Here is a 25,077-nt window from a genome sequence, read left to right on the forward strand (position 1 = left end):
AAGCCTAAGATATTGTTGTTGTTTCCACAAAACGTCTGACTTTGAAGGAAATTGCTTCTCTTAAAACATTCCTAGCAAGTTTCCAAATCAAACTGCAAATGAACTGATGCCAAGTCTATGAAGCAAACGTCTAGACGGAAAGCGTCTACATTTAGAATCATAGAGGAAATAGGAGCCTTAGAGTGATTCCAACTTGTATCTTTTACAGATAAGGGGCCTGGGGTGCAGAAAGCCCTTCTCTGTTCCATGGAAAGCTGGCAGCCAAGGCAGGACTGGAACCCTTTCTGCAGACTCTCTCTTCAGTGCTCACCACCGGACCCCACTCCTCCGCCTCCACACCCATTAGTTGCCTGAATAGAATTCTGGCAATTAACAGAGAATGAGACAAAAACTTTGCCTCAAGGAAGTTATAGATTGTATTCCTTCCACAAATGTTTATTATTAAGTCTCAACTATGCCCAGGGATTGTGGTTAAGCCCTGGGATTTTGGACTGAAAAACAGGACTGTCCCTTTCTCCATGGTACTTACTGTCTACTGTCAAAGATGAGACAATCAGTACATGAGGAAACAATTAAAAGGGGGTGGCACCTGCCAAGAAGTGCTATGGGGTCATTTGGCCAGAGTGTCGTGAGCGCTGTTTAATCTCCAAAAAAAAAAAAAAAAAACCTGTTGCCACCGAGCGGATTCCAACTCATTGTGACCCTATAGGACAGAGTAGAACTGCGCCATAGAGTTTCCAAGGAGCGCCTGGTGGATCTGAACTGCCAACCTTTTGGTTAGCAGCTGTAGTTCTTAACCACAACACCACCAGGGTTTCTGTTTAATCTCCAGAAGTGGTGTTTAATCTGAGCCTTGAAGGAGGAGCAGACCTTTGACAGTGGAGGTGGAAGGGGCACTAGGAAGCACATTCCAGGCAAAGGGAGCCTCCCGACCAGAGGCTGGTAGATGTAGCTTTTGGGGAGGCCCTTAGCGCTGCCCCCTTCTTACAGCACGAGGTCCTGTCACAGAGGGCTTTGCCTCTGACGTCACTTTTACCAAACTGAAGGTCACGTGGAGGGAACATCGCTCAGCCAGTTGTGTGGTATTATGGTCAGAACATGTGCTTTTCCCTAAACTTGTTGAAACTCAGCCATGTAAACAAGTCTTACCCTTCAGAGCAGGTATTGTGTGAGATGTTATTCTCACAGAGGTGTCTTCTCTAAAATAGCCTGGGTCTCTTTTTTGGGAATAGTTCTCAAGATACATGTTGGAAAACTGCATAAGAATGATCAATGAATCATCACTACAATTATACCTTATTTTAAAAATAAAAATAAAATTTGATCACTCCTATTTTTTGTTTGTTTTCCAAAATGACTCTAATTTCTAAATGTTAGGATGGTCCACCCAGAGTGAACTGTGCCCTAGTTCAAGTCTGTGGGCTCACCCAGGTTCGAGCTCACACACTGAGGGGGACACTCCCTGGTCTGAGGCCAGGGCTAGAGAAAGCTATGGTGCAGCTGCCCCACTGGCTGGAGAGAAGAATCAGGGGCTGGCATCCTAGAGAACCCGATGCCTCTTTACCGTCTCAACTTGGAAGGAATCCATTGTGTGGAATAATTGCCACCAATATTTATTGAAACTCAAAAGCCTAGTAGGTATGTGAACTGAGACTAATGCAGGTCTGATCCCAAAGCTACCCACTTTTCCGAGCCATACCAGTGCTTCAGAGAAGTGTATCATGAGCTGAGCCCAAGAGAGGGCAGCTCTGCGGGGCTTGGGCACAGGGATTCCTAGATTTCTGTCTCCAAATGTACGTAGCCTCACTTATCCCTGAGTGCCCTATGAAAATTATTTCTCCTGGGAGTTTGGAAGTACTGCACTGTGCTGTACCATTTAGTTCATTCATTCCTTCAAACTATATTTATTGATTATCATGCTTAATATGAGGCAGGCGTAATGCTAGGTCTTGGAGTTATAATAGTGAACAAGTCAGAGCCCTGTGAGCCCATAGTGTAATGCGGAGATAGACAAAACTTAGCAACGTCTTCACCTATTTGTAGAGTAAGGATGATGGAGAAATTACACTTTTTTCCAGTTTTTCTGTAATTGGTGTGCATTGGTGGCACAGTGATTAAAGCGACTGACTATAAATGGAAAGGTCGGTGGTTCGAAACCACCATCGGCTCCAGGGGGGAAGGATGTGGCATTCTGCTTCTGTAGAGCTTTACAGCCTTGGAAACCTTATGGGGTCGCTATGAGTCAGAATCGACTAGACGGCAGTGGATAGAACTACACATTACTTGTCTAATAAGCACAAACAGGTTTATGTTTGAAAATACCCAGAACTCACAGACCGACCCATAGACATGTAGGTAGTTATACACTCACAGTTGTATTGTCTTGCTTTCTCACATTCTCATATGTATGTGACTGTCAGATTATTGGCAGTTCTCTAACTTGCCCTGAGCAGGAGCCCTACCTCATTCTCCTGGCATGAATCTGACACATGGAGAAAAAGAGAAGTGGTGGAAAGTGGAGAAACAGATAGCAGAGAGGAGAAGGGAAAGTCAGGTGCCAGTCCTTGTCATCTGCCTTTTAAATATGAAAGGCTCCCCCTGAAGCCATGGCCCCTGGATGCTCTGTCAACCCAGAACTAAAACCATCCCCGAAGCCCACTCTTCAAACTAAGATGAGGCTGGACTGTGAAACAAAATAATACTCGTGAAGAGTGTTCTTCTTAGTTCAAGCAGACACACAATACCAAATGGGCTGCTCCCGTCCAGAGGCAGAATGAGAAGGTAAGAAGGGACAGGAGGTGGTTGAACGGACACGGAAAACCTGGGGTGGAAAAGGCAAGTGTGCTACCACATTGTAGAGATTGCAACTAGGGTCACATCACAGTGAGTGTCTAAAATTTTGTATGAGAGATTAACTTGAGCTGTAAACTTTCACCTAAAGTAAGATAAAAAGTTAAAATAAAAAAATGAATAAATAAATATGAAAGGATTAGTGAGGTGAATACAGAGTTTCCCTCGCAGCTGAAAGACATCTCAATGTCGTTCCGATGGGCAGAGAGGTGAACATGGTTAGCTGGTCGAGCCCCGCCCTGGCCCACTGAATTCAGCCTATGTATTTTCACGATGGAGTTCCTGGATGCTGCAAATGGTTAATGGCTTGGCTGCTAACCAAAAGTTTGGTGTTTCGAGTACACCGAGAGGCACCTCAGAAGAAAGGACTGGCCATCTACTTCTGAAAAATCAGCTATTGAAAATTTCATGGAGCACAGTCTACTGTGAGACACAGGGCATCTCTATGAATCGGAATCAACTCAATGGCAACTGGGCCAAATGAAACGTTTTCAGTTAAAAGAGCTGCCACCTCCTCCAGAGGTGGCATGTGAACAAGCTGTGCTACAGTGTGCTCTCTGGAGAGGCAGGCCCATGTCCTGGGGCCTGGGGCTGACTGGCGTGTGCCAACATAGAAGAGCGGTTCTAGACAGGGTGCCTGTGGGGCTGCTGCGCGTCTGTATTACAACCTTGTGTATTAGCTATGAAAGCCCTGGTGGCGTAGTGGTTAAGTACTAACCAAAAGGTTGGCAGTTTGAATCCACCAGGCACTCCTTGGAAACTCTATGGGGCAGTTCTACTCTGTCCTATAGGGTCGCTATAAGTTGGAATCTACTCTATGGCGATGAGTTTGTTTTTTACGGGTATTAGCTACAGGAACATCCATTTCATCTGCAAAGTCTCAGAGTGGGAATGAGATCAGTGTGCTTAAAATGCCAATTTATACGTTATAAGGAGCGGTAAGGAGCCCTCGTGGTACAGTGGTTAAGAGCTACAGCAGCTAACCGAAAGGTCGGCAGTTAAGAGTCCACCAGCTGCTCCTTGGAAACCCTATGGGGCAGGTCTACTCTGTGCTGTAGAAGCAGTAAAAAAAGACCCATAATGCTAACTCTTGCCCCTCTACACACACCTTCAAACCCCTAAATTATAGAAAAAAAACTTCTCTTGTAAAAGTATGCACACACCCATAGACATACACACACACTTATGTCTGTAGAAACACTCAGAAAACCCTTTTGATTTCAACTCTTCACAATCTTCCAAAGTGCTCACTTTCCAACAGCATCTAGAACAGCATTCACACTTGGTGACCCTGCAGCTCCTCTGAATTCCTGGGTCTGGGGTGGGAGGTGTACAAAGTGATTTCAGACAAGCCCTGAGAATACTTTTTCTAAGTCTCCACTCTTGGTGTGTTTTCAGCAAGCTGCATTTTTCTGTTTCAGATTCGGTGCAATGAAAGTATTCTGCCTAACTGAGAGTCTAGTTGAGTCCTGAATTACTGTGAATAGATATGAATACTTACCTCCCAGGTATGGCACGTAGCAGTTTCTAGCCCATGGAAAATTGTTATAAATAATGAGTTCTACCAAAAGCTTCATTTCAACAAGTCAAGCTCAAAACATACCAGTACTTAGGGGGCCTTCTCTCCTTCTCCTCCTTGGTTCCCGCCCCCCTTGCTCTCACCCTGCAGTAAATTTGCTAACGTTCTTGCTACTGTAAGAACACGGCACAAAGGAAAACATTGCTGCTCTGAATGGTACCTTACCACAGGCAGCTCCTCACTCACAATGACAGAAGTAGGGATGCTAATGCCCAAGCCTGGACTCTGTATGTAGGTCTGTAATGAACTGCGCGTCTGTGAAGCTACACCCCGTTGGAACTAAAATGATTTTTAGAACTACAGTTAATTTTACAGATAAACAAAAAGGACAGAAAAAGGGGAAATTCTTATGAAGTGAATTCATGTTACAGTGAATGCAGGTGCTGCATGTATGGAAGTGGCTGTTCGCAGACAAAGATGAAGCCAGGGTTTGAACTTTCAGATGGGTGGGCTTTTCTATTGCTTTCTCCACTGGAAACGTTAAATAGAATAATGTAAAATGTAAACAGTCATTTTAAAACAATTAAAGAAAACAGTGGAGACATGTCCACAGGCCAGGCATGATTTATGTGTGAATGTTCCTGACAAGGAACAATTGTCCTAAGCGCACACAGGAGGGAGATCGCTTCAAGCTGGGATGAGGGAGGTGGGGTGTGGTGGGAACGGCAAGGCTCTGAGGTGGTTCGACTTGGGTTTCACGGGAGTTGAACTGAAACTGGATAAGAACTGAAGGCAAGGAAATCTAGGCAGTGGAATGCCCCTGGATTTTCGTCCCCACTCTTTCCTCCTCTCTCTTCTATGAGGGGCCCTGGTGGTTAAGAATTTGGCTGCAAACCAAAAGGTCAGCAATCCAAATCCACCAGCTGCTCTTTGAAACCCTATGAGGCAGTTCTACTCTGTCCTATAGAGTCACTATGAGTCGGAATCGACCCAACAGCAACTTTTTTTTTTCTCTTGTACAAACCCTGTTAGACTTCTCTTTGTAGTCTACAAAACCCAGGACACAAACTTGGTGATAGAAACAATGTTGGAGATCGAATGATAAAATTTTGAAAGACCAACAACTTCTTCATTGCAAATACCTTCTTTCACCAGCATAAACGGCAACTATACACATGGACCTCACCAGATGGAACACAAAGAAATCAAATTGACTACATCTGTGAAAAGAGACGATGGAAAAGCTCGATATCATCAGTCAGAACAAGGCCAGGGGCCGACTGTGGAACAGACCATCAATTGCTCGTATGCAAGTTCAGGCTGAAACGGAAGAAAATCAGAGCAAGTCCATGACAGCCAAAATATGACCCTGCGTACATCCCACCTGAATTTAGAGACCGTCTGAAAAATAGAGTTGATGCACTGAACACTAGTGACCGAAGACCAGATGAGTTGCGGAATGACATCATCCACGAAGAAAGCAAGAGGTCATTGAAAAGACAGGAAAGAAAGAAAAGACCAAGATGGATGTCAGAGGAGACTCTGAAACTTGCTCTTGAACATTGAGCAGCTAAAGCAAAAGCAAGAATTGATGAAGTAAAAGAACTGAACAGATTTCAAAGGGTAGCTGGAGAAGACAAAGAAAAGTATTATAATGACATGTGCAAAGAGCTGGAGATGGAAAGCCAAAAGGGAAAAACACGTTCGGTGTTTCTTAAGCTGAAAGAACTGAAGAAAAAATTCATGTCTCGAGTTGCAACAGTGAAGGATTCCATGGGGAAAACATTAAACGACACAGGAAGCATCAAAAGAAGATGGAAGGAATACACAGAGTCATTATACCAAAAAGAATTAGTCAACGTTCAACCATTTCAAGAGGTGGCATATGATCAGGAACCGATGGTACTGAAGGAAGGAAGAAGTCCAAGCTGCTCTGAAGGCGTTGGCGAAAAACAAGGCTCCAGGAATTGACAGAATGTCAATTGTGATGTTTCACCAAACAGATGCAGCACTGGAGGTGCTCACTCGTCTATGCCAAGAAATATGGAAGACAGCTTCCTGGCCAACTGAAGAGATCCATATGGAAGAGATCCATATTTACGCCTATTCCCAAGAAAGGTGATCCAACTGAATGTGAAAATTATGGAACAATATCATTAATATCACACGCAAGCAAAATTTTGCTGAAGATCATTCAAAAACGGCTGTAGCAGTATATCGACAGGGAACTGCCAGAAATTCAGGCTGGTTTCAGAAGAGGACGTGGAACCAGGGATACCATTGCTGATGTCAGATGGATTCTGGCTGAAAGCAGAGAATACCAGAAGGATGTTTACCTGCTGATATCAGATGGATCTTGGCTAAAAGCAGAGAAAACCAGAAATGTGTTTACCTGTGTTTTATTGACTACGCAAAGGCATTCGACTGTGTGGATCACAACAAATTATGGATAACGTTGCAAACAATGGGAATTCCAGAACACTTAATTGTGCTCATGAGGAACCTTCACATAGATCAAGAGGTGGTTGTTCAGACAAAACAAGGGGATACTGATTAGTCGAAAGTCAGAAAAGGTGTGCATAAGGGTTGTATTCTTTCACTATAACAATTCAATCTGTATGTTGAGCAAATAACCCTAGAAGCTGGACTATACGAAGAAGAACGCGGCATCAGGACTGGAGAAAGACTCATTAACAACCTGCGTTATTCAAATCACACAGCCTTGTGTGCTGAAAGCCAAGAGGACTTGAAGCACTTACTGATGAAGATCAAACACCACAGCCTTCAGTATGGATTGCACCTCAACATGAAGAAAACGAAAATCCTTACAACTGGACTAATGAGCAACATCATGATAAAAGGAGAAAAGATTGACGTTCTCAAGGATTTCATTTTACTTGAATCCACAATCAACACTCATGGAAGCCGCAGTCAAGAAATCAAAAGACGCATTGCATTGGGTAAATCTGCTGCAGAGGACCTCTTTAAAGTGTTGAAGAGCAAAGATGTCACCTTGAAGACTAAAGTGTGCCTGACCAAGCCATGGTATTTTCAATTGCATCATATGCATGTGAAAGCTGGACGAGTAAGAAAGACCGAAGAAGAATTGATGCCTTTGAATTGTGGTGTTAGCGAAGAATATTGAGTATGCCGTGGACTGCCAAAACAACAAAAAAATGTGTCTTGGAAGCAGTACAACCAGAATGCTCCTTAGAATGAAGCCACCATATCCCTGATACCAAAAACAGGTAAAGACACCACAAGAAAATTATAGACCTATATACCTCATGAACTTAGGTGCAAAAATCCTCAACAAAATTCTAGCCAATTGAATTCAACAACATATCAAAAAAATAATTAACCATGACCAAGTGGGATTCATACCAGGTATGCAGGGATGGTTCAACATTAGAAAAACAATTAATGTAATCCATCACATAAATAAAACAAAAGACAAGACTCACATGATTTTATCAATTGATGCAGAAAAGGCATTTGACAAAGTTCAACACCGATTCATGTTAAAAACTCTCAGCAAAATAGGAATAGAAGGAAAATTTCTCAACATAAGAAAGGGCATTTATACAAAGCCAACAGCCAACAGCACCGTAAATGGAGAGAGCCTGAAAATATCCCCACAGAGATCGGGAAAGAGATAAGGATGCCCTTTATCACCACTCTTATTCAACATTGTGCTGGAAGTCCTAGCCAGAGCAATTAGGCTAGATAAAGAAATAAAGGGCATCCAGATTGGCACGGAAGAAGTAAAAATATCTCTTTTTTCAGATGATATGATCTTATACACAGAAAACCCTAAGGAATCCTCCAGAAAACTACTGAAACTAATAGAAGAGTTCAGCAGAGTATTGGGATACAAGATAAACATACAAAAATCAGTTGGATTCCTCTACACCAACAAAAAGAACATCGAAGTGGAAATCACCAAAACAATATCATTTACGGTGGCCCCCAAGAAGATAAAATACTTAGGAATAAATCTTACCAGAGATGTAAAAGACTTATACATAGAAAACTACAGTACACTTCTGCAAGAAACCAAAAGAGACTTACATAAGTGGAAGAACATACCTTGCTGGTGGATAGGAAGGCTTAACATTATAAAAATATCTATTCTGCCAAAAGTGATCTATACATTTAATGCAATTCTAATCCAAATCCCAAGGACATTTCATATGGAAGGGAAAGAGGCCCCGGATAAATAAGGCATTACTGAAAAAAGAAGAACAAAGTGGGAGGGCTTACTTTATCTGATTTTAGAACCTATTATACCATCACAGTAGTCAAAACAGCCTGGTACTTGTACAACAACAGATACATGGACCAATGGAACAGAATTGAGAATCCAGACATAAATCCATCCACATATGAGCAGCTGATATTTGACAAAGGCCCCAAAACAGTTAAATGGGGAAAAGACAGTCTTTTTAACAAATGGTGCTGGTATAACTGGATATCCCTCTGCAAAACAATGAAACAAGACCCATACCTCACTCCATGCACAAAAACTAACTCAAAATGGATCGAACACCTAAATATAAAATCTAAAACTATAAAGTTTATGGAAGAAAAAATAGGGACAACGTTAGGAGCCCTAATACAAGGCAAAAACAATACACAAAACATTATAAAGAATGTAGAAGAAAAACTAGATAACTGGGAGCTCCTAAAAATCAAACACTTATGCTCATCCAAAGACTTCACCAAAAGAGTAAAAAGACTACCTACAGATTGGGAAAAAGTTTTTAGCGATGACATTTTTGATCAGTGCCTGATCTCTAAAATCTACATGATACTGCAAAAACTCAAGTACAAAAGGACAAATAACCCAATTAAAAAATGGGCAAAAGATATGAATAGACACTTCACTAAAGAAGACATTCAGGTAGCTTACAGATATATGAGGAAATGTTCACGATCATTAGCCATTAGAGAAATGCAGATCAAAACTACAATGAGATTTCATCTCACTCCACCAAAAAAACCCAGTGCCGTCGAGTCAAGGCTGGCCTTAATCCAAAAAACACAAAATAATAAATGTTGGAGAGTCTGTGGAGAGATTGGAACACTTCTACACTGCTGGTGGGAATGTCAAATGGTACAACCACTTTGGAAATCAATTTGGCGATTCCTTAAAAGGCTAGAAATAGAACTACAATACAATCCAGCAATCCCACCCCTTGGAATATATCCTAGAGAAATAAGAGCCCTTACACGAACAGATATATGCACACCCATGTTTATTGCAGTACTGTTTACAACAGCAAAAAGATGGAAGCAACCAAGGTGTCCAGCAACAGGTGAATGGTTAAATAAATTGTGGTATATTCACACAATGTAATACTACGCATTGATAAAGAACAGTGAGGAATCTGTGAAACATTTCATAACATGGAGGAACCTGGAAGGCATTATGCTGAGTGAAATTAGGCAGTTGCAAAAGGACAAATATTGTATAGACCACTATTATAAGAACTTGAGAAATAGTTTAAACTGAGAAGAAAACATTCTTTTGTGGTTACAAGAGGGGGGAGAGAGGGTGGGAGAGGGGTATTCACTAATTAGATAGTAGATAAGAACTACTTTAGGTGAAGGGAAAGACAGCACACAATACAGGGGAGGTCAGCACAATTGGACTAAACCAAAAGCAAAGAAGTTTCCTGAATAATCTGAATGCTTCGAAGGCCAGCGTAGCAGGGGCGGGGGTCTGGGGACCATGGTTTCAGGGGACATCTAAGTCAATTGGCATAATAAAACCTATTAAGAAAACATTCAGCATCCCGCTTTGAAGAGTGGCGTCTGGGGTCTTAAATTCTAGCAAGCAACCATCTAAGATGCATCATTTGGTCTCAACCCACCTGGATCAAAGGAGAATGAAGAACACCAAGGACACAAGGCGAATACGAGCCCAAGAGACAGAAAGGGCCACATGAACCAGCGACTACATCATTCTGAGACCAGAAGAACTAGATGGTGCCCAGCTATTACTGATGACTGCCCTGACAGGGAACACAACAGAGAAACCCTGAGGGAGCAAGAGAGCAGTGGGATGCAGGCACCAAATTCTCATAAGACCATACTTAATGGTCTGACTGAGACTAGAAGGACCCCAGTGGTCATGGTCTCCAAACCTTCTGCTGGCCCAGGACAGGAACCATTCCCGAAGCCAACTCTTCAGACATGGATTGGACTGGACAATGGGTTGGAGAGGGATGCTGGTGAGGAGTGAGCTTCTTGGATCAGGTAGACACTTCAGACTATGTTGGCATCTCCTGCCTGGAGGGGAGATGAGTGGGTGGAGGGGGTTAGAAGCTGGTGAAATGGACAGGAAAATAGAGAGTGGAGGGAGAGAGCAGGCTGTCTTATTAGGGGGAGAGCAATTGGGAATGTGTAGCAAGGTGTGTATGGGTTTTTGTGTGAGAGACTGACTTGATTTGTAAACGTTCACTTAAAGGACAAAAATTATTTTAAAAAAAGAAAAAAGAAGAATGCCCCTTAGAAGCAAGGATGGCAAGGCTGCATCTTACATATTTTGGGCATGTTGGCAGGAGGGATCAGTTCCTGGAGAAGGACATCCTGCTTGGCAGAGTACAAGGTCACCAGAAAAGAGGAAGACCCGCAATGAGGTGGACTGACACAGTGGCTGCAACAATGAGCTCAAGCATAACAACAATTGTAAGGATGGCTCAGGACTGGGCAGTGTTTCTTTCTGTTGTGCATGGGGTTGCTATGAGTTGGAACCAACTCAACAGCACCTAACAACAATCCATCCATCCATCCATCCATCCATCCATCCATCCATCCATCCATCCATCCATCCATCCATCCATCTATCATCTATCTATCTAATCTATCTATCATGTATCTATCTATCTATCCATCCATCCATCCATCCATCCATCCATCCATCCATCCATCCATCCATCCATCCATCCATCCATCCATCCATCCATCCATTCATCCATCCCTCCGTCCATCCCTCCGTCCTTCCCTCCATCCTTCCATCCCTGCATCCCTCCATCCATCTATCATCTATCTGTCTACCTATTATGTATCTATCATCTATCTATTTATATCTATGTATCCATCCATCCATCCATCCATCCATCCATCCATCCATCCATCCATCCATCCATCCAACCATCCATCCATCCATCCATCCATCCATCCATCCATCCATCCATCCATCCATCCATCCATCCATCCATCCATCCATCCATCCATCCATCCATCCATCCATCCATCCATCCATCCATCCATCCATCCATCCATCCATCCATCCATCCATCCATCCATCCATCCATCCATCCATCCATCCATCCATCCATCCATCCATCCATCCATCCATCCATCATCTTTGGAGCTCTGGTGGCACAGTGGCTATGCACTTGCTATTCAAAAGATTGAGGGTTCAAACCCACCATCCACTCTGTGGGAGAAAGATGTGGCAGTCTGCTCTATAAAGATTACAGTCTTGAAAACCCTACTGTGGCAGTTCTCCTCTGTCCTATAGGGTTGATGAGTTGGACTTAACTTGCCAGTGTTGCCGGGTGGAAACCCCAGGTTCTGCTCGGTGCGATTCATTTCAGCCAAGAAACCAGAGACCAGGGCAGGAGAGTAGAAAGGTATATTTATTTTTTTATGCAAGGAAAGGAAACAATCGGGGCTGCTGCTGCCAAGACTGCTGAGCGAGGGCAAGGGGGAAGGTTACTTTTTTTTTTTTTTAATAATTTTTATTGTCCTTTAAGTGAAAGTTTACAAATCAAGTCAGTCTGTCACATATAAGCTTAAATACACCTTACTCCATAATCCCACTTACTCTCCCCCTAATGAGTCAGCCCGCTCCCTCCTTCCAGTCTCTTCTTTTGTGACAATTTTACCAGCTTCTAGCCTTCTCTACCCTCCTATCTCCCCTCCAGACAGGAGATGCCAACACAGTCTCAAGTGTCCACCTGACACAAATAGCTCATTCTTCGTCAGCATCTCTCTCCAACACATTGTCCAGTCCCTTCCATGTCTGATGAGTTGTCTTCAGGAATGGTTCCTGTCCTGGGCCAAAAGAAGGTTTGGGGACCATGACCGCCGGGATTCTTCTAGTCTCAGTCAGACCATTAAGTCTGGTCTTTTTATGAGAATTTGGGGTCTGCATCCCACTGATCTCCTGCTCCCTCAGGGGTTCTCTGTTGTGCTCCCTGTCAGGGCAGTCATCGGTTGTGGCCGGGCACCAACTAGTTCTTCTGGTCTCAGGATGATGTAAGTCTCTGGTTCATGTGGCCCTTTCTGTCTCTTGGGCTCTTAGTTATCGTGTGACCTTGGTGTTCTTCATTCTCCTTTGACCCAGGTGGGTTGAGACCAATTGATGCATCTTAGATGACCGCTTGTTAGCATTTAAGACCCCAGACGCCACATTTCAAAGTGGGATGCAGAATGTTTTCATCATAGAATTATTTTGCCAATTGACTTAGAAGTCCCCTTAAGCCATAGTCCCCAAGCCCCCGCCCTTGCTCCGCTGACCTTCGAAGCATTCAGTTTATCCCGGAAACTTCTTTGCTTTTGGTCCAGTCCAGTTGAGCTGACGTTCCCTGTATTGAGTATTGTCCTTCCCTTCACCTAAAGTAGTTCTTATCTAATAACTAATCAGTAAATAACCCTCTCCCACCCTCCCTCCCTTCCCCCCTCGCAAGCACGAAAGTATGTGTTCTTCTCAGTTTATACTATTTCTCAAGATCTTATAATAGTGGTCTCATACAATATTTGTCCTTTTGCCTCTGACTAATTTCACTCAGCATAACGCCTTCCAGGTTCCTCCATGTTATGAAATGTTTCACAGATTCCTCACTGTTCTTTATCAATGCGTAGTATTACATTGTGTGAATATACCACAATTTATTTAACCATTCACCTGTTGCTGGACACCTTGGTTGCTTCCAGCTTTTTGCTATTGTAAACAGAGCTGCAATAAACATGGGTGTACATATATCTGTTCGTGTAAAGGCTCTTATTTCTCTAGGGTATATTCCGAGGAGTGGGATTTCTGGGTTGTATGGTAGTTCTATTTCTAACTGTTTAAGGTAGCGCCAGATAGATTTCCAAAGTGGTTGTACCATTTTACATTCCCACCTGCAGTGTATAAGAGTTCAAAACTCTCCGCAGCCTCTCCAACATTTATTATTTTGTGTTTTTTGGATTAATGCCAGCCTTGTTGGAGTGAGATGGAATCTCATCATAGTTTTAATTTGCATTTCTCTAATGGCTAATGACTGAGAGCATTTTCTCATGTATCTGTTAGCTGCCTGAATATCTTCTTTAGTGAAGTGCGTGTTCATATCCTTTGCCCACTTTTTGATTGGGTTGTTTGTCTTTTTGTGGTTGAGTTTTAACAGAATCATATAGATTTTAGAGATCAGGCACTGGTCGGAGATGTCATAGCTGAAAATTCTTTCCCAATCTGTAGGTGGTCTTTCTACTCTTTTGGTGAAGTCTGTAGATGAGCACAGGTGTTTGATTTTAAGGAGCTCCCAGTCATCTGGTTTCTCTTTGTCATTTTTGGTAATGTTTTGTATTCCCTTTATGCCTTGTATTAGGGCTCCTAAGGTTGTCCCTATTTTTTCTTCCATGATCTTTATCGTTTTAGTCTTTATGTTTAGGTCTTTGATCCACTTGGAGTTAGTTTTTGTGCTTGGTGTGAGGTATGGGTCCTGTTTCATTTTTTTGCAAATGGATATCCAGTTATGCCAGCACCATTTGTTAAAAAGACTGTCTTTTCCCCAATTAACTGACACTGGGCCTTTGTCAAATATCAGCTGCTCATATGTGGATGGATTTATATCTGGGTTCTCGATTCTGTTCCATTGGCCTATGTGCCTGTTGTTGTACCAGTACCAGGCTGTTTTGACTACTGTGGCTGGATAATATGTTCTAAAATCAGGTAGAGTGAGGCCTCCCACTTTCTTCTTCTTTTTCAGTAATGCTTTACTTATCTGGGGCTTCCTTCCGTTCCATATGAAGTTGGTGATTTGTTTTTCCATCACATTAAAAAATGTCATTGGAATTTGGATCGGAAGTGCATTGTATGTATAGGTGACTTTTGGTAGAATAGACATTTTTACTATGTTAAGTCTTCCTATCCATGTGCAAGGTATGTTTTTCCACTTAAGTAGGTCCTTTTTAGTTTCTTGTAGTAGTACTTTGTAGTTTTCTTTCTATAGGTCTTGTACATCTTTGGTAAGATTTATTCCTAAGTATTTTATCTTCTTGGGGGCTACTGTGAATGATTTAGTGATTTAGTGATTTTCTCTTCGATGTTCTTTTTGTTGATGTAGAGGAATCCAACTGATTTTTGTATGTTTATCTTATAACCTGAGACTCTGCCAAGCTCTTCTATTAGTTTCAGTAGTTTTCTGGAGGATTCCTTAGGGTTTTCTGTGTATAAGATCATGTCATCTGCAAACAGAAATAATTTTACTTCTTCCTTGCCAATCCGGATGTCCTTTATTTCTTTGTCTAGCCTAATTGCTCTGGCTAGGACCTCTAGCACAATGTTGAATGAGAGCAGTGATAAAGGGCATCCTTGTCCGGTTCCCGTTTTCAAGGGAAATGCTTTCAGGCTGTCTCCATTTAGGATGATGTTGGCTGTTGGCTTTGTATAGATGCCCTTTATCATGTTGAGGAATTTTCCTTCAATTCCTATTTTGCTGAGAGTTTTTATCATAAATGGGTGTTGGACTTTGGCAAACACCTTTTCTGCATCAATTGATAAGATCATGTGGTTTTTGTCTTTTGTTTTATTTATATGGTGGATTACATTAATGGTTTTTCTAATATTAAACCAGCCTTGAGTACCTGGTATAAATCCCACTTGGTCGTGGTGGATTATTTTTTGATATGTTGTTGAATTCTGTTGGCTAGAATTCTGTTGAGGATTTTTGCATCTATGTTCATGATGGGTATAGGTCTGTAATTTTCTTTTTTTGTGATATCTTTATCTGGTTTTGGTATCAGGGATATGGTTGCTTCATAGAATGAGTTGGGTAGTGTTCCGTCATTTTGTACACTTTGAAATACCTTTAGTAGTAGTGGTGTTAACTCTTCTCTGAAAGTTTGGTAGAACTCTGCAGTGAAGCCGTCCGGGCCAGGGCTTTTTTTGTTGGGAGTTTTTTGATTACCGTTTCAATCTCTTTTTTTTGTTGTTATGGGTCTATTTAGTTGTTCTACTTCTGATTGTGTTATTTTAGGTAGGTCGTGTTTTTCTAGGAATTCATCCATTTCTTCTAGGTTCGCAAATTTGTTAGAGTACAATTTTTCATAATAATCTGATATGATTCTTTTAATTTCAGTTGGGTCTGTTGTAATGTGGCCCATCTCGTTTCTTATTCGGGTTATTTGTTTCCTTTCCTGTATTTCTTTAGTCAGTCTGGCCAATGGTTTATCAATTTTGTTAATTTTTTCAAAGAACCAACTTTTGGCTTTGTTAATTCTTTCAATTGTTTTTCTGTTCTCTAATTCATTTAGTTTAGCTCTAATTCTTATTATTTATTTTCTTCTGGTGCCTGATGGATTCCTTTTGTTGCTCACTTTCTATTTGTTCAAGTTGTAGGGATATTTCTCTGATTTTGGCTCTTTCTTCTTTTTGTATGTGTGCATTTATCAACATAAATTGACCTCTGAGCACTGGTTTTGCTGTGTCCCAGAGGTTTTGATAGGAAGTGTTTTCATTCTCATTGCATTCTATGAATTTCTTTATTCCTTCCTTAATGTCTTCTATAACCCAGTCTTTTTTCAGGAGGGTATTGTTCAGTTTCCAAGTATTGGATTTCTTTTCCCTGATTTTTCTGTTATTGATTTCCACTTTTATGGCCTTGTGGTCTGAGAAGATGCTTTGTAATATTTCAATGTTTTAGATTCTGCAAAGGTTTGTTTTATGACCTAATATGTGGTCTATTCTAGAGAATATTCCATGTGCGCTAGAAAAAAAAGTAGACTTTGCAGCAGTGGGTGGAGTGTTCTGTATAAGTCTATGAGGTCAAATTGGTTGATTGCAGCAATTAGGTCTTCCATGTCTCTGTTGAACTTCTTACTGGAAGTCCTGTCCTTCTCCAAAAGTGGTGTGTTGAAGTCTCCTACTCTAATTGTGGAGGTGTCTATCTCACTTTTCAGTTCTGTTAAAGTTTGTTTTATGTATCTTGCAGCTCTGTCATTGGTTGCATAAATATTTAATATGGTTATATCTTCCTGGTCAATTGTCCCTTTAATCATTATGTAATGTCCTTCTTTATCCTTTGTGGTGGATCTAACTTTAAAGTCTATTTTGTCAGAAATTAGTATTGCTACTCTTGCTCTTTTTTGCTTATTGTTTGCTTGATATGATATATTTTTTTCCATCCTTTGAGTTTTAGTTTCTTTGTGTCTCTACGTCTAAGGTGTGTCTCTTGTAGGCAGCATATAGACAGATCATGTTCCTTTATCCAGTCTGAGACTCTCTGTCTCTTTATTGGTGCATTTAGTCCATTTACATTCAGCATAATTATAGATAAGTATGTGTTTAGTGCTGTCATTTTGATGCCTTTTTGTGTGTGTTCTTGACAATTTCATTTTTCCACTTACTTTTTTGTGCTGAGGCGTTTTTCTTTGTAAATTGTGTGTTCCTCATTTTCATAGTATTTGACCTTATGTTTGCTGAGTTGTTACTTTTTTCTTGGTTTTTATTTTGAGTTATGGAGTTGTTATACCTCTTTGTGGTTACCTTAATATTTACCCCTGTTTTTCTAAGTAAAAACCTAACTTGCATTGTCCTATATTTCCTTTTTTTCCCTCTCCATATGGCAGTTCTATGCCACCTGTATTTAGTCCCTCTTTTTGATTTTTGTGATTTTTACATATTGACTTCAATGATTCCCTGTTTTGAGCATTTGTTTCTTTTTAAAATTAATCTTAATTTGTTTTTGTGATTTCCCTATTTGAGTTGATATCAGGATGTTCTGTTCTGTGACCTTGTGTTGTGCTGGTATCTGATATTATTTGTTTTCTGACCAAACAATTTCCTTTAGTATTTCTCGTAGCTTTGGTTTGGTTTTTGCAAATTCTCTAAGCTTGTGTTTATCTGTAAATGTTTTAATTACACCTTCATATTTGAGAGAGAGTTTTGCTGGTTATATGATCCTTGGCTGGCAGTTTTTCTCCTTCAGTGCTCTATATATGTCATCCCATTGCCTTCTTGACTGCATGGTTTCTGCTGAGTAGTCTGAACTTATTTTTATTGATTCTCCTTTGTAGGAGACCTTTCTTTTATCCTTGGTTGCTTTTAAAATTTTCTCTTTATCTTTGGTTTTGGGAAGTTTGATGATAATATGTCTTGGTGATTTTCTTTTAGGATCAGTCTTAAATGGGATTGGATGAGCATCTTGGATCGATATCCTTTCATCTTTCATGATGTCAGGGAAGTTTTCTGCCAACAGATCTTCAACTATTCTCTCTGCATTTTCTGTTATACCTCCCTGTTCTGGGACTCCAATCACATGCAAGTTATTCTTCTTGATAGAGTCCCACATGATTCTTAGTGTTTCTTCATTTTTTTTAATTCTTTTATCTGATTTTTTTTCAATTATATTTGTGTCAATTCCCTTGTCCTCTAGATCCCCCACCCTGCATTCCAATTGATCGAGTCTGCTCCTTTGACTTCCTATTGAGTTGTCTAATTCTGTAATTTTACTGTTAATCCTTTGGCTTTCTGAATGCTGTCTCTCTATGGATTCTTGCAGCTTTTTAATTTTTCCACTATGTTCTTGAATAATCTTTTTGATTTCTTCAACTGCTTTAATAGTGTGTTCCTTGGCTTTTTCTGTAGATTGCCTTATTTCATTTCTGAGGTCATCCCTGATGTCTTGAAGCATTCTGTAAATTAGTTTTTTATATTCTGCATCTGGCAATTCCAGGATTGTATCTTCATTTGGGAAAGATTTTGATTCTTTAATTTGGGGAGCTGTAGAAGCAATCACGGTCTGCTTCTTTATGTGGTTTGATATCGACTGCTGTCTCCGAGCCATCTCTCAGATATTGTAGTGATTTATTCTATATTTGCTCACTGAGTCTTATCTTGTTTTATTTTCTTTCAATATATGTAGATGGGCTACTAGGTTGCGCTATCTTGATTGTTGTAGCCCTTGACTCACTTATGTCCTATTACCAGTTGGTTTGGGCTGTTACCAGATATATAAGCCTAAGAGTCCATTCACTATTCTTGAGTAGAATCTGATTTTGGGTCATCAAGTGTGTGGTGCAGAGTGTCACCTATCCACCTAGAGAAGTAGTGGTGATAGTTGTGTGCACCAGATTCTAGTAGCAGCAGGGTTTCACACTCCGGGGGTGGGGGGACAGGATGCTGACAGGCTTCCCCCAAGTGTCAGTGAGGTAGGTGTGTCTCTATTCCTAAAGCACTTTGGGGGGTGGTCTCTGCAGTTGTACCTTAGGCCCCCAATGCAAGTACCATTACAGATTGGTAGGTGTCACCCTCCTTAGACCCCTAAGGCAAGAGGCTAGGTGGTCTGGGGGGAGATTCAGCTCTCAATTCCCTGTTGTGGGTCAGTGAGGGCTCTGTTGAATACACAGAGATATCAGACCTGGGAAACTTGTCTTTCCAGCAATCCACTAAAACTATTACACTCAGATCCCTATCAGAATTGCCTTTGCATTATAATAGCCACCTTGTTCCCTGTAGGGATGAAAGCCCAAGACTGTGGATCACATATGTTTGGCTGGAGCTGGTTCTGTGTTTTTAGTCCAATTAGGGAAGGATTTTTGGTCCCTGGGTTTTTTTGTAGCTGCTTCTCTCAGGCCAGGAGAATGTGTTAGGAAAAGACCAAGAAAAAAAAAGAAAAACCACAGAGCACTTCACTCTGTGGCCTAGGCAATTCCAATGTTAATGAAGCCACCTGGGAAGGGGAGGGGAGAGATCAGATAAATAGGAGAGAGTAGCACCCCGGAATATAGACAAAGTTACTTATCTTGCTTGGGATGACTGTTTTATCTGAGATTCCCGAGGGGTGTGTCAACTGTGTGCACTGGCTGGATAGAGATTGCCCCGAGGGTCAGACCCACGTCCTGTGCTTGTGCTGTCTCAGAAGCCATTGTCAGTTCCTCCACTCCCAGTCCAAAGCCCAGTGCCAAGGTTCCCCAGCTGGGACGCTGCACTCTCAGCTCCAAAACCAGTCGCTGCCTCCTGGTGACTTCTCCTCCCGTCAGCCGTGTCACTGCGCTGTCTGCGTGCACTGGCTGGGCTTCCCCCGAGGTCACTTCTGGGGGCTAGGGCTGTGCCCCATGTTTGTGCCATCTCAGGGTGCCCTGCTCAGCCCCCCTGCACTCAGTCCAAAGCCTGGCACCAAGGTTTCCTGACTGGTACGCTGGCTCCAGACTCCAAAAACAGTCGCTGTTTCCCCGTGGTTGTTCGTTCTCAGTCTCTGTCACTCAGGTTAACTCTTTAGATCTGTGTTTGATGGTCAGGGTTCGTAGATTGTCATGTATGTGATAGATTCACTTGTTTTTCCGAGTCTTTGTTGCAAGAGGGATCCGAGGTAGCTTCTACCTAGTCAGCCATCTTGTCCCCGTCTGCAAGGTTACTTTCAAGAGGTTTACAACTAGGAAGTTGATCAAGTGCAATGGGGTTTACATATAACTTTATGCATTGCATGTTCAGAAAATGGTGGTTAAACTCCACCCAGAGGTGGAGAAGTTACTATGTATAAGGTCAAAATTGTTATCCTGGAGGCGAAGCCATGACGGAGGAATACTCAGATGCTTCTGGTGAAACTTCTTACAACAAGGACCCGAAAAAACAAGTGAAATGATTACATTTACAACAAGCTAGAAGCCCTGAACGTCAAAGGGAAATTTTGAAAACAGTCTGAGTGGCAGGGGAGGGAGAGATGGATCAGAAGCAAAGAGGAGGCGGTGGACCTGAATCACCAGAAACCCTCAGGCTGCAGTGGGCTGGTGTTGCATTCAGCAGCAGTTTCCTTAGGAGAAAAAGCCAACCGCACAACCTACTCGCAACTCTGGAACCAGGGAATAACAGTGCTGTCAGCAAAAGCTGAGTATTTGTGTATTTTCTACTGTGCCCCCAGGCCTCAAGCCAGCATCAGTGGCTCTCAATTTCCCTGGATCTGAGATAGGTTCTGTTGTGTATCCTGAGCCATTCTCCTAGCCCTGGAGAAGGGATAAATTTACAATTGGAGAAAAGATAATGTGCCAGCTTCACTAACCTGGTACAGAGAGAAGTGGCTCATGTTCAGGCATAAATGGTCCTTCCCCTCTGCATGGACCTGTGTGAGCCTATTTCAGGAGAATAGGCCCTTGTTGGCAGACCCCAACCATTTCAGCTGTGCAGTGGAGAGGGTGGGTGTTTGATGTCTGACATTGCTTTGCCTGTTAAACAGGGTCCTCACCTACCCATATCAGGGGCCTAAGGACTGGTGGCTCCACTCAGGTCACCCAGCCACCCATGACAGGGGTCCCAGGATAACTGGTACCTCCCAACCCTTACAGCCAAAAGCATTGGGTGCCCAAGGTCCATCTGCAGAACACACCCACATGGACGGTCTAGGGAACAGGGATGCACTTTCCTCAGAGACACTCAGGGAAAGGTTGTCAGCCCCCTGCCTTTGTTCAGAGAGTGACCGCTTGCTTCAACCAGACACTGACACCTACACCAATCACACCTGCCCCTCTAAGACTGTAAAGCAGAGCCTGTATTACACACTTGTTGACCAACTACCTGGAGACCTGAGCTGAATCTATACAAGAAAAGTGAAATGACTTCTAGGCTCATATACCTAGTAACAGCTCTAGCTCTCTGGTGACAGGACATTAGAGTTTCAAAGGTGAAAACAATCAAGCTAGCTCACTCAAGAAACCTACTCAAGCATATCAAAACATAACAAATCAAGAAGCTAGGATATAGTATCCAAACATAAAATAAACTAATAAATGGCTAGGAGAGAATAGTCAATATCACATCACATAAAGAAGCAGACCATGATCACTCAATAAGCTCTCAAAACAAAGAATCAAGGGATCTTCTGGATGAAGGTGCATATCTGGAATTACCAGATGCAGAATAGAAAAGATTAATATACAGAACTCCTCAAGACATCAGGAACGAGATCAGGAAGGAGATCAGGCAATGCACAGAGCAAGCCAAGGAATGTGGAGATAAGGCAGTTGACCCACCCACTCCACTAATTTGAAGAAATTAAAAAGGTTATTCAAGAACGTAATGAAAAATTTAATACCCTACAAGAATCCATAGAGAGACAGCAATCATAAATTGAGAGGATTAACAATAAAACTACAGAATTAGACAACTCAGTAGAAAGTCAGAGGAGTAAGGGGAAGGCAGAATTGGTGAGATTGAAGATAAAGCACTTGGCACCAATACATTTGAGAAAAATCAGATAAAAGAATTTAAAAAAAAAAAAGAAACCCTAAGAATTATGTGAGACTCTATCAAGAGAAATAACCTATGAGTGTTTGGACTACCAAATGGGGAGGGATAACAGAAAATACAGAGAGAATTGCTGAAGATTTGTTGGCAGAAAACTTCCCTGTTATCGTAAAAGATGAGAAGATATCTATCCAAGATGCTCATCGAACTCCACAAAAGGTAGATCTTCAAAGAAAGTCACCAAGACATATTATAATCAAACTTGCCCAAACCAAAGATAAACTGAGAATTTTAAGAGCAGCTAGGGATAAATGAAAAGTTACCTACAAAGGAGAGTAAATAAGAATAAGCTTGGACTACTCAGAAGGCAGTGGGATGGCTTATATAAACAGTTGAAAGAAAAAAATTCCAGCCTAGAATCATATAACAACCAAAACTGTCTCTCAAATATGAAGGTGAAATTAGGACATTTCCAGATAAACAGAAGATTAGGGAATTCATAAAAACCAAATCAAAACTATAAGAAACATGAAAGGGAGTTCTCTGTTTAGAAAATCAATAATATCAGATATCAACCCAAGACTGAAACACAGGACAGAGCAATGAGATATCAACCCAGATGGGAAATCAAAAAAAAAAAAAAATCAAGATAAAAAAACTCTCAAAAGAGGGAAACAGCAATATCATTATGTAAAAGAAGACAACATTAAAAAAATGAAGAGGGACTAAGAAATGTAGTCACGGATTTTTCATATGGAGAAGACAAGGTCATATAAAGAAATAAAAGTTAGTTTTAAAATTAGAAAAATGGGATAAATATTAAGGTAACCACAAAGGAGGCTAACAATCCTACTCATCAAAATAAAACAGAAGAAAAAAATAGAGACTCATCAGAAACAAAATCAACTAAAATGAATACGAAGAAAAGACAATATGCAAAGATAAACTACTCAGCACAAAAAATTCAGTGGGAAAAAGAAACTTAACAACATACAAAAAAAGACATAAAAATGACACCACTAAGCTTATCCCGTCCATAATTATGCTGAATGTAAATGGGCTAAATGCACCAATAAAGAGACAGAGAGTGGCAGAATGGATAAAAAAAAAACACGATCCGTCTATTTGCTGCCTACAAGAGACACACCTTAGACTTAGAGACACAAACAAACTAAAACTCAAAGAATGGAAAAAAATACATCAAGCAAACAACAATCAAAAAAGAGTAGAAGTGGCAATGTTAATTTCTGACAAAATAGAATTTAAAGTTAAATCCACCACAAAGGATAAAGAAGGACACAATATAATGATTAAAGGGACAATATACCAGGAGAATATAACTGTAGGAAATATTTATGCACCCAATGATAGGGCTGCAAGATACATAAAACAAACTCTAACAGCATTGAAAAGTGAGATAGACAGCTCCACAATTATAGTAGGAGACTTCAACACACCACTTCCAGTGAAGGACAGAGCATCCAGAAAGGAGCTCAATAACTACATGGAAGATCTAAATGCCACAATCAACCACCTTGACCTCACAGACATATACCCAAGAGCAACCAATTATACTTTCTTTTCCAATGCACATGTAACATTCTCTGGAATAGACCACATATCAGGTCATAAAGCAAGACTTAGCAGAATCCAAAACATTGAAATATCACAGAGCATCTTTTCTGACCGTAAGGCCATAAACGTGGAAATCAATGACAGAAAAAGCAGGGAATAGAAATCAAACACTTGGAAACTGAACAATACGCTGCTCAAAAATGACTGGGTTATAGAAGACATTAAGGATGGAATAAAGAAATTCATAGAATCCAATGAGAATGAAAATACTTGCTATCAGAACCTTTGGGACACAGCTAAAGCAGTGCTCAGAGGAAAATTTATATCAATAAATGCACACATACAAAAAGAAGAAAGGGCCAAAATAAAAAAAAATTATCCCTACAACTTGAACAAATAGAAAGAGGGCAACAAAAAGCACCAGAAGAAAGCAAATAATAAAAATCAGAGCAGAATTAAATGAAATAGAGAACACAAAAACAATTGAAAGAGTTAACAAGACCAAAAGCTGGTTCTTTGAAAAAATCAACAAAATTGATAAACCATTGGCCATACTGACAATGGAAAAACAGGAGAGGAAGCAAATAACCTGAATAAGAAATGAGATGGGAGATATTACAACAGGCCCAACTGAAATTAAAAGAATCATATCAGATTACTACGAAAAATTGTACTCTAACACATCTGAAAACCTAGAAGAATGGTTGAATTTCTAGAAACATACTACCTACCTAAACTAACACAAACAGAGGTAGAACAACTAAAGAGACCCATAACAAAAGAAGAGATTGAAAAGGTAATTAAAAAACTTCCAACAACAAAGAAAACCCTGGCCCTGATGGCTTCACTGCAGAGTTCTACCAAACTTTCAGAGAAGATTTAACACCACTACTACTAAAGGTATTTCAGAGCATAGAAAAGGATGGAATACTTCCAAACTCATTCTATGAAGCCAGCATATCCCTCCCTGATACAAAAATCAGGTAAACGAACACAAAAAAAGAAAATTATAGACCTATATCCCTCATGAACTTAGGTGCAAAAATCCTCAACAAAATTCTAACCAATAAAATTCAACAAAGCATCAAAAAAAAAAATAATGCACCATGACTAAGTGGGATTCATACCAGGTATGCAGGGATGGTTCAACATTAGAAAAACAATTAATGTAATCCATCATATAAATACATGAATCCAATAGAGATGAACCACATGATCTTATCAATTGATGCAGAAAAGGCATTTGACAAAGTTCAACACCGATTCGTGATAAAAACTCTCAGCAAAATAGGAATAGAAGGAAAATTCCTCAAAATAAGAAAGGGCATTTATACAAAGCCAACAGCCAACATCACCTTAAATGGAGAGAGCCTGAAAAAATTCCCACTGAGATTGGGAACCGGACAAGGATGCCCTTTATCACCACTCTTATTCAACATTGTGCTGGAAGTCCTAGCCAGAGCAATTAGGCTAGATAAAGAAATAATGGGCATCCAGAATGGCAAGGAGGAAGTGAAAGTATCTCTATTTGCAGATGACATGATCTTATACACAGAAAACCCTCAAGAAAACTACTGAAACTAGTAGAAGAGTTGAGCAGAGTATCGGGATACAAGATAAACATACAAAAGTCAGTTGGATTCCTCTACACCAACAAAAAGAACATCGAAGAGGAAATCAC

Source organism: Elephas maximus, chromosome 19 (genome assembly GCF_024166365.1).
Source record: "Elephas maximus indicus isolate mEleMax1 chromosome 19, mEleMax1 primary haplotype, whole genome shotgun sequence".
In the NCBI taxonomy this organism is placed as follows: Eukaryota; Metazoa; Chordata; class Mammalia; order Proboscidea; family Elephantidae; genus Elephas; species Elephas maximus.